Below are 7,760 nucleotides of genomic sequence, written 5' to 3'. Positions count from 1 at the left end.
TACATCCCTCGATGCCGCGGACACACGGTCTGACATGGCACCGCGTGCGGAAGACGAATTTGGGCTCTGCCCGTGTGCGCTGTCGGAACCAACGAGGCTTGGAGACTTCGGTGTCATTGACACAGGGCTCATTGAGCACGGAAGTCGTTTCGTTCAAGCGCAATTTCTAACGGACACGCAAGCCTCGTTGAGTCGATAATCGATTGGAACTGAAAATATATTCAATCTTAATGGAGGTTAGTGTTGCGGGGTTACACATACCCTGGTAACAGGTGTGTGTGTCACACCAGATTGGCATGGTGTGACCACACCCAAACAAGAATACGGTACGGGGCTGGATAGCCAGTAGTTATACATGAATTTAGATTTTACTATACATATTTAAGAAAATTTATGCATTTAAAATTAGGCGGCTTTGCCGCAGATAAAAATAAATTAAGTATGTTTTGGATTTAAAACGAAGCATTAACTAGCCTTGGGTAAGGCTATAGTTACTGTTGGTGTAAGCAGATTGCGATCCGCCAAACTCGTACTTGTTCTGAGTATAGATCGAGTGGTCGGTGACCTAACTTACGCTTCCTCAAAGCGCAAAGCTACGGCAGTCCCGCTGCATTTTAGCTCGATACAAGCTTTCGCCGGAGGTACTCACAGCAACAAAGACTACCCCGGCCACTCTAGTCATGGGTAAACAATCTTTTATTGCCTCTTAGCCATTTATTTTTACGGCTTCGTGTGCTAGGCCTGACCCATTATAGTGCTGACTCAGGAAACGATCGTATCGTGTCAAAGATGAGCGACACTATATCCTTTAAGAGCCCTTTACCCGCCAATATATTGCTTATCTAGCTCCAACTAGGAATATTGCAACAATCAGTCGTTCCTATTCTCCGCTGGCCTTAATACAGAATACAACACTTGCAGCTGCTTTTGACCGCTCTGTCAGAAAATGTCCGGGGGTACGACGTACACCCACTCTTCGTGTCTCAACAGAAATACACATTGGAATATACAGTCTCGCTTTGCCGTCTTATCATTTGCAGCTTTTGCATTTCGATCTTAGCTCGAGGTACTGTGCAATATCATTGCTATCAATTGCGGACAATCCCATATCCTGTATTAAAGCAATCCCCAGCTTTGTCTGCGGCATTAGCGCTACTGTTTCTTGACAGAGTTGAGTTTGTGATTTGCTAAGAGTGAAGTGCGTCCTGACCTTTTTCAACTATAGTCGGTCAATGGCTTGAAGTATTCCTAAGCCGCCATACCAAGAATGAAGTCGTTGCTTAGGTCCATGTCCAGGACTAAACAACTTCTCACGCTGTCGAAATCCTTCAAACTTTGCTGGTATGGTTAACAAAAGCTTCGACGGATCTACTAGTGTCTTCGTCGTAATATGCATGATTAATGTACCGCATTCATCATCTTTAAGGCTGCCTACTGTTTTTGACAGCGGTCTTTCGAACGTAATTGCTTGACACTCTTTCATATATTGGGAATTTCTTGGTTTCATAGAAATCACAATGCTGACATCAACAATTACTATCCCTGGCTGTAAGCCCTGCCTTTCTTCAATAAAGTCATGTTTTAGATGGGTCTTATCGTCGACGACCTTCTTGAGGTTCGAAAGCACCCAGTACATTACCAGCTGGCTGCCCAGCGTCAACAAAGACTTGCTTTTTTTCATTGAAAAATTCGTTAGTCTTCGTACTTCTCAGCCGGGAGCGAAGGCACACAAGTCGCAGATGTTACGTATTACTGCAGATGAAAGATCTGTGGATACCGAGGGGCTTCTCAACAGCTAAGATGTCTTTCTCAGCATGAGTAAGGTCCATCGTCTCTGGCGCGCTCGTATACATTATACTCTTAGCACCCCACACAGCCTTTGCAACATGGAAGTTGTGCTTCATATCAAGTGCGACGTCCACCGCTTCTTTTTAAAGTTAGCATGGGCGCAGAAAGACATGCTGCGAGCCACTCCCGCATCAAGAACTTCCACGAAATGCCGCCCATTCCGCCTTTTAGAGAGGGTCAGACGCATTGAGGCGATTAAATATCTTAGCTCCTGAACATACCCCACCAGTTCATACCTTACTTTACGGGTAATCAAGAATTAGTACACACACAGTACGACTGATTACGCAGTGCAAACCCCCGTGACTTCCGTTGCTTCAAATCATCCCAGGTTGGAAATGCGTCTTTTATCATGTAAGTGCTCATTGGAGCGCAAGACTTTCCATTTAAAAATTGCTAGCGTGTTGCGCTATGCCTCTGCTTGGTACAAAGCCGAATTTTTGACCATTTAAACTTCCCTCATATATAAGATAATGTTTCCTCCGTCTTTAAAGTTCTGAATGCCGAATATCAGCAGTCATACGGTGGGACTCATCTGTTTGTTCACAGCGTCAACTTGTGGCGTTCCTGAACGCGCCTTACCAGCTATTCTCAAAGGTAGTAATCACCTACAGGCAAGCAATTTATATTTCCGCTTCTTGGCCTCCAACTTTTAATTCAATCGGATCTCATAACAGACAAAGCGTATTTTACCGTTTTTCTTGTCATGTATGTAGGTATTCGACCGGGTCATGTTCGATTCTAGCAAGGTGATACAGTCTTTCCGTGATTCGATCGATGGATTGACTACAATTGCTTTCAAATACGACGGGCCGCCATTTGCTATGGAAAGTGGAAGCTACGCCTCACGAAAATCGCATAACAAATGCACAGCGGTTGGGTTTGTCTACTACATAAAGGATTGGAATTGTGTGCTACTTAAGTAGCTAATTCACTTAGTTCACTTTGCTGTTTTAAGAGATCATACATATACTTGGAGCGAATTTATTAAGTCTGGTACCATTTCCCATACTTCATTTGTGTTTCTTCCTGATATTTACTGCTTCTCATGATGAAACTGTAATCTTAATGTATGACTTGCAGCCTACGTATACTTCGGATCTCTCCGACTCGTTGTTCCAAAATTTTCATAAATACCGGTATTTATTTCATATCAATGCTCACAATTCAACAAGTGCAACGTAGTTCTTGCTCAATTGTACCGTATTTTGAACAATGAAGTTTTATCAAATGTGAAGGAAAAGCTCAAAAGATTACAGTACTTGTCTACTTGTCCAGTTACAAATTTCTCTTTGAGGACTAAGTGCCGACAAAAGTGCCGTGGGGTATATTAATCATTCGCGCTCTGACCTGGCGCTGTGCCTAACCCGTTTAGTAGCTTCACAAGCCAGCTCCTATAATGCAAAGATCAAATAAAACGTTGTTCAGTGTTTGACCTTGGGAACCACTATGGGCGAAGTAGGCGTCGAGGTGGACGGTCTGCACCTTTAGCTTTTGCTAAAACACCCCTTGCTGTCACCACGAGCCTGCAGGTACTCTACCGGTCACGCTTCACTCTTGGAACATACTAAAAGCCACACACGGGTGAGGATGGGGTTACTGCCAATCCTGCCTTTCTTGTGAGAAGATAAAGACAAAATATGCACCGATTTCCAAGTGGTATTGTACCAAAGCTATCTTGCCGAAGTGGGACACCGTATAATAACTAAAGCACTAGATTTTGAGGACAGGCATAATCAACCACATTATTCGTTCAAAACTAAAGTTAGCTTAGGAAATATGCGGGTAGTGCACTAGCTTTCGTGGACCCTCCCAAAGTAGCGGTAGGTTGAGTATCTTTGAGAAAGGTGAGTCTGTGACCGTGATGGGTATGAGTCGGTCTTCACATGCGCTTGGCGAGCTGCACAATCGTATTGATTGGCTTGGGGGACTCCATGCGGTCCAGAACTAGGTCACTCGTTTTTGGGCAGTTGGGATAGGCGAGAAGTTGCTATACCATCAACAGTACGCTTTGCGCTTAAATGGCCTCTGAGAGCGGGGTCATATTACCTCTTTAACGAGCTCGCGTTGAGCAGTGGATGCAAACGAGTAAGACGCAAATTCTGTGTGTGTAAGTACGCCGACACATTCAAAAAGCCTTTCATCGTCTACATATATGATTACTTATTTATGTACGTTGCTTTCGTAAATACTTGCTCTTGCCGACGCTACATGCACTGGGGTCATGAAGCTCAATTTCTTCGGATTGAAATCCTCAACTTAGCCACCACACAGATGAGCGTCGCTGATGCGACAGATATTTCCTCGGGCATAATAAACCACTCACAAAGTATCTTGCTTCAAAAATGGAGAGACAATCATTGTCTCGTTTGTATCTATGACTGAGATCAATGTCTCGAAACACGGTACTACCAACTAAACTAAGTCGTCTAGAAAGCGGCGCAAATGAAGAAATAGTTAAGATTGTTAATAATGGATTTATTGTTACATTCTCTTTAGTTTCTAATGCGGAAGTTGGCATCGGGTAAATTAAATTTTTTTCATCAAGTCCGCTTCGTGATTTGCAAATGAGCAGCGTCTCTAGTCTCTAGTGAGACACTGCTCATGATACCTTGATAAGGGCATAAAAATATATAAACGTGTGATGAAGTTTGCGGATCCAAAACCAGGTCAGTCATGAATCATTCTCAATAATTTGAAGGCAACACGTGACAACTTCCTCTTTCTCACGTAAAAATATTCCCTCAAGAAAGGTTAAACGGGAAGTGTTAAATACCTTAAGATCGCATTGTCAAGCTTTAAAATTAGCACTCTTCAAATTTTCTCAATTATTGACTTCACAATGAACAATAATCTCAGCTCCACCACAATTATTATCCTTCATTTACTATCGCAAAATTGCTACAAAATTCTTTAATACGTATTCCTCCAGTAACGACGAGAGCTCTTGTATGGGTAATGTGGTAGCACTTACATCCGTCTGGGTAATTCCAATTACATTGATCACGAATGAACAAACTTTTTTGCCACTAGCCTGTGGAACTACTATGTCCACGTGCTGCACAGACCACACTGTATTGTTCATTCAGCTGCATCGTTATATCGTGAAAAGGAAAGCCATGTTTTTATACCAAGGTCTGTTCTTTTCGCCTGCGAATTACTGTCGCCTGTCTTTATCGAAACTTGCACTAGAGACCGAGACACACAAAAACTCCAACTTATCCATATAAAATCAAATCTAGATACAGCGACACACAGTCGCTCCAAAAAAATCTAAGAGAGAAAATCTCAGTTGCCAGACCTTATAGCTCAACTTATTCATCTCGTCAAAAATACCGTCTGAAGGCCGCGATATATGATCTCTATTTCCAGCCTGATCTGGAGACCGCGACTCACTGTCGTTTCTACCTGTTGAGCTAAGAGAAAAAACACTTAGCAACATCGTTCTAGGCAAGTAAATTCGAACAATCCATGTCACTCCCCGGAACAATTACTATCTTATATTATTGGTAAAATGTTTTTGTTTTCTGGCAGAGGTGGCTCACTTCGCATCAAAGCTCTTCACGGGGCGATGTGTGTAGCATTTTGTGTTTTCGGCTTCAGCTGAATCCATGACTCATAGCATCTTAGCCAGGTCATATATAGCGTAACATATTACCTCAAACCTAGATCGATGGCCAGACAGCCTTTTCTCGTTGTGAGAGCCCTGAGATTTACATGCAGAATAAAAATATCTTCGGCATGTTTCATCACACAGCAAACGGATACGTTATCTGGGCATCCCAACTTCTAGACAGTCCCTAGTTGTATGAACTTTCTCGACGCATTCAGACTGTCCACAACTTTGCCAAGTCCAGGAAAGGATGCTGAGAGCCATTACCTCTGGGCAGGATGCTCCAGAAAGCGTCGTTTTTACGAACTACATGAACCTCAGCCTTTACAAAGTGCAATACCTTTCGGATGATCACTTTGCACCTCTAGGATTAGAGATTTCACCACAAGAGAATTGTCGGCGTTATTATGCGCGGCAACACGACCCTTTGCACATCTTAAATAAGCGATAAGAGTCACGCAAGGCAATCATGCCCGGCTGTACTACATATGAAATACCTACAACTACCATAATTCTATTCGGAAGCCAGAATTCGATCTTTCTTCTCTTCCCTTGGTCGAGATGTTTTGGCTCTGGCGACCTCATAAAGATATCATATTCCACACCTTCGCGGCTAGAAATTTTGCTCTATATTGAGGGCGACATCCATCGCTTCTTTATATGAGATTGAGATGACGCGGAAGAATCCGGCGGAAGTTGTGCGAGTACGAAGACGCCATGAATATAGTTACCGCTACATGTTTTGGAAGAGTGTCTGCAGCCATTTATACTAACTGATCTTAGCCCTTGGACATAGCCGATTACTCTCGGCAGGTAGACAAGAGTTCAGTCACACACGATACGCTTGTTGGGCTGTGCGAACGCCCATAGCATGCGTTGCTTCAGCATTATCAACGACATGTATACCTCAACTACAGCAGACCGCACATTAGTATCCATTCTTGCGCTCTACCACATAGATTGACGACAGCTAGCGCCTGTCGGTTTGTTTTTTGATACCAAAGTGAATCTATCTAAATTCTTAGTTTGCTACCCTGTGCTACATCTCAGCCTATCCGTTTGAATCATTCTAGCAGCTTCTGCAAGCAATCTGATTTATATGAACCGATGAGCGAATACCATTACGTTCGTTATCATTATCCATAATCATGATAGTAACTGCAAACATTCTCGTAATATTTGTGACGCCATCCATGCACATTCAGCAGTACTTTTTATAATCATCGCTGTTAAGTTCGCTATGAATTTTGCTTCTGTATAACAGTTTTTGTGCGTAGAAACCCGAGCGTTTTAGCTTCAAGCGCCTTGGTTAACATGTCCGCGAGCTGATGCTTTGGTTCGACGTAGTGAATTTGGACCGTCCTGTATTCAACGTTCTCTCGGGTAAAGTGATGCTTGATGCCGACATGATTACTTCTGACATGAAGGCCATTGCCCCATTATTGTCCTTCCAGACTCGCGTTGCATGATTCGGGTCTTTTCCATGTCCTTCAACATCGCGCTCGTCCACAAAAGCACCTAGGTGCACATGTTTAGTGCCGTGTATAGGGCTTCTGCTAAACTCAGTGCCACAGTTCTCTGAGATTTTGACTTGAACATCACCGATCCATCACTAATTCTAACCATCACACCGGATACAGATCGCCTGTCGTCGATGTTGCGAATGCTTCAACCATAATGATACTGGTCACATCTATATATACAATTCCATGTTGGCGCGTTGACCGTAAGTATCTCAGCACACGAATTGCGGATCGCCATACTGTATTCCAGATTCCTCGAGAACTCTAGATAGTTGCGTAACTACGTAGGCAATGTCCGATCTAGTACATGTTGTTTTGTACATGAAACAGCCGATGAGAGAACAATACAGCTGTGACTGCATTTCAGTAGCCTCTGCATCTGCTCCTTGCGATCGTTCTGTGTAATGCTTGAGATTGAAAGCACACGGGTTATCGGTCGTCTTGGCATTCTGCTGATCGAAATGTTGCATAACATCGTCTATGTAATGCGTTTGCTTGATCATAAGCGCTCCGGCTCTCTTGTCGTGATCAATCTTCACCCCTATGATGAAATTTGCGTCCTCAAGCTCCTTCATTTTGTAAGGACTCTTATAAATAGTTTTCATCTCCCGGATCTATGCGGAGGTCTTGGCTGCAATTATTATATCTCCAGCGTAGAGGAAACGTAGATGTACCCGCGCTTAGAGAGCTTAACATCCATGCACTGATCCGCGCCGCAAATGCATCCGGGTGTGCAACGTTACCATCTTGTTTTCTTCATCTTGCATTATGTTTAT

The sequence above is a fragment of the Plasmopara halstedii genome (assembly GCF_900000015.1).
Source record: "Plasmopara halstedii genome assembly, contig: Scaffold_671, whole genome shotgun sequence".
Lineage (NCBI taxonomy): Eukaryota > Oomycota > Peronosporomycetes > Peronosporales > Peronosporaceae > Plasmopara > Plasmopara halstedii.
This window is presented reverse-complemented; position numbering follows the sequence as displayed.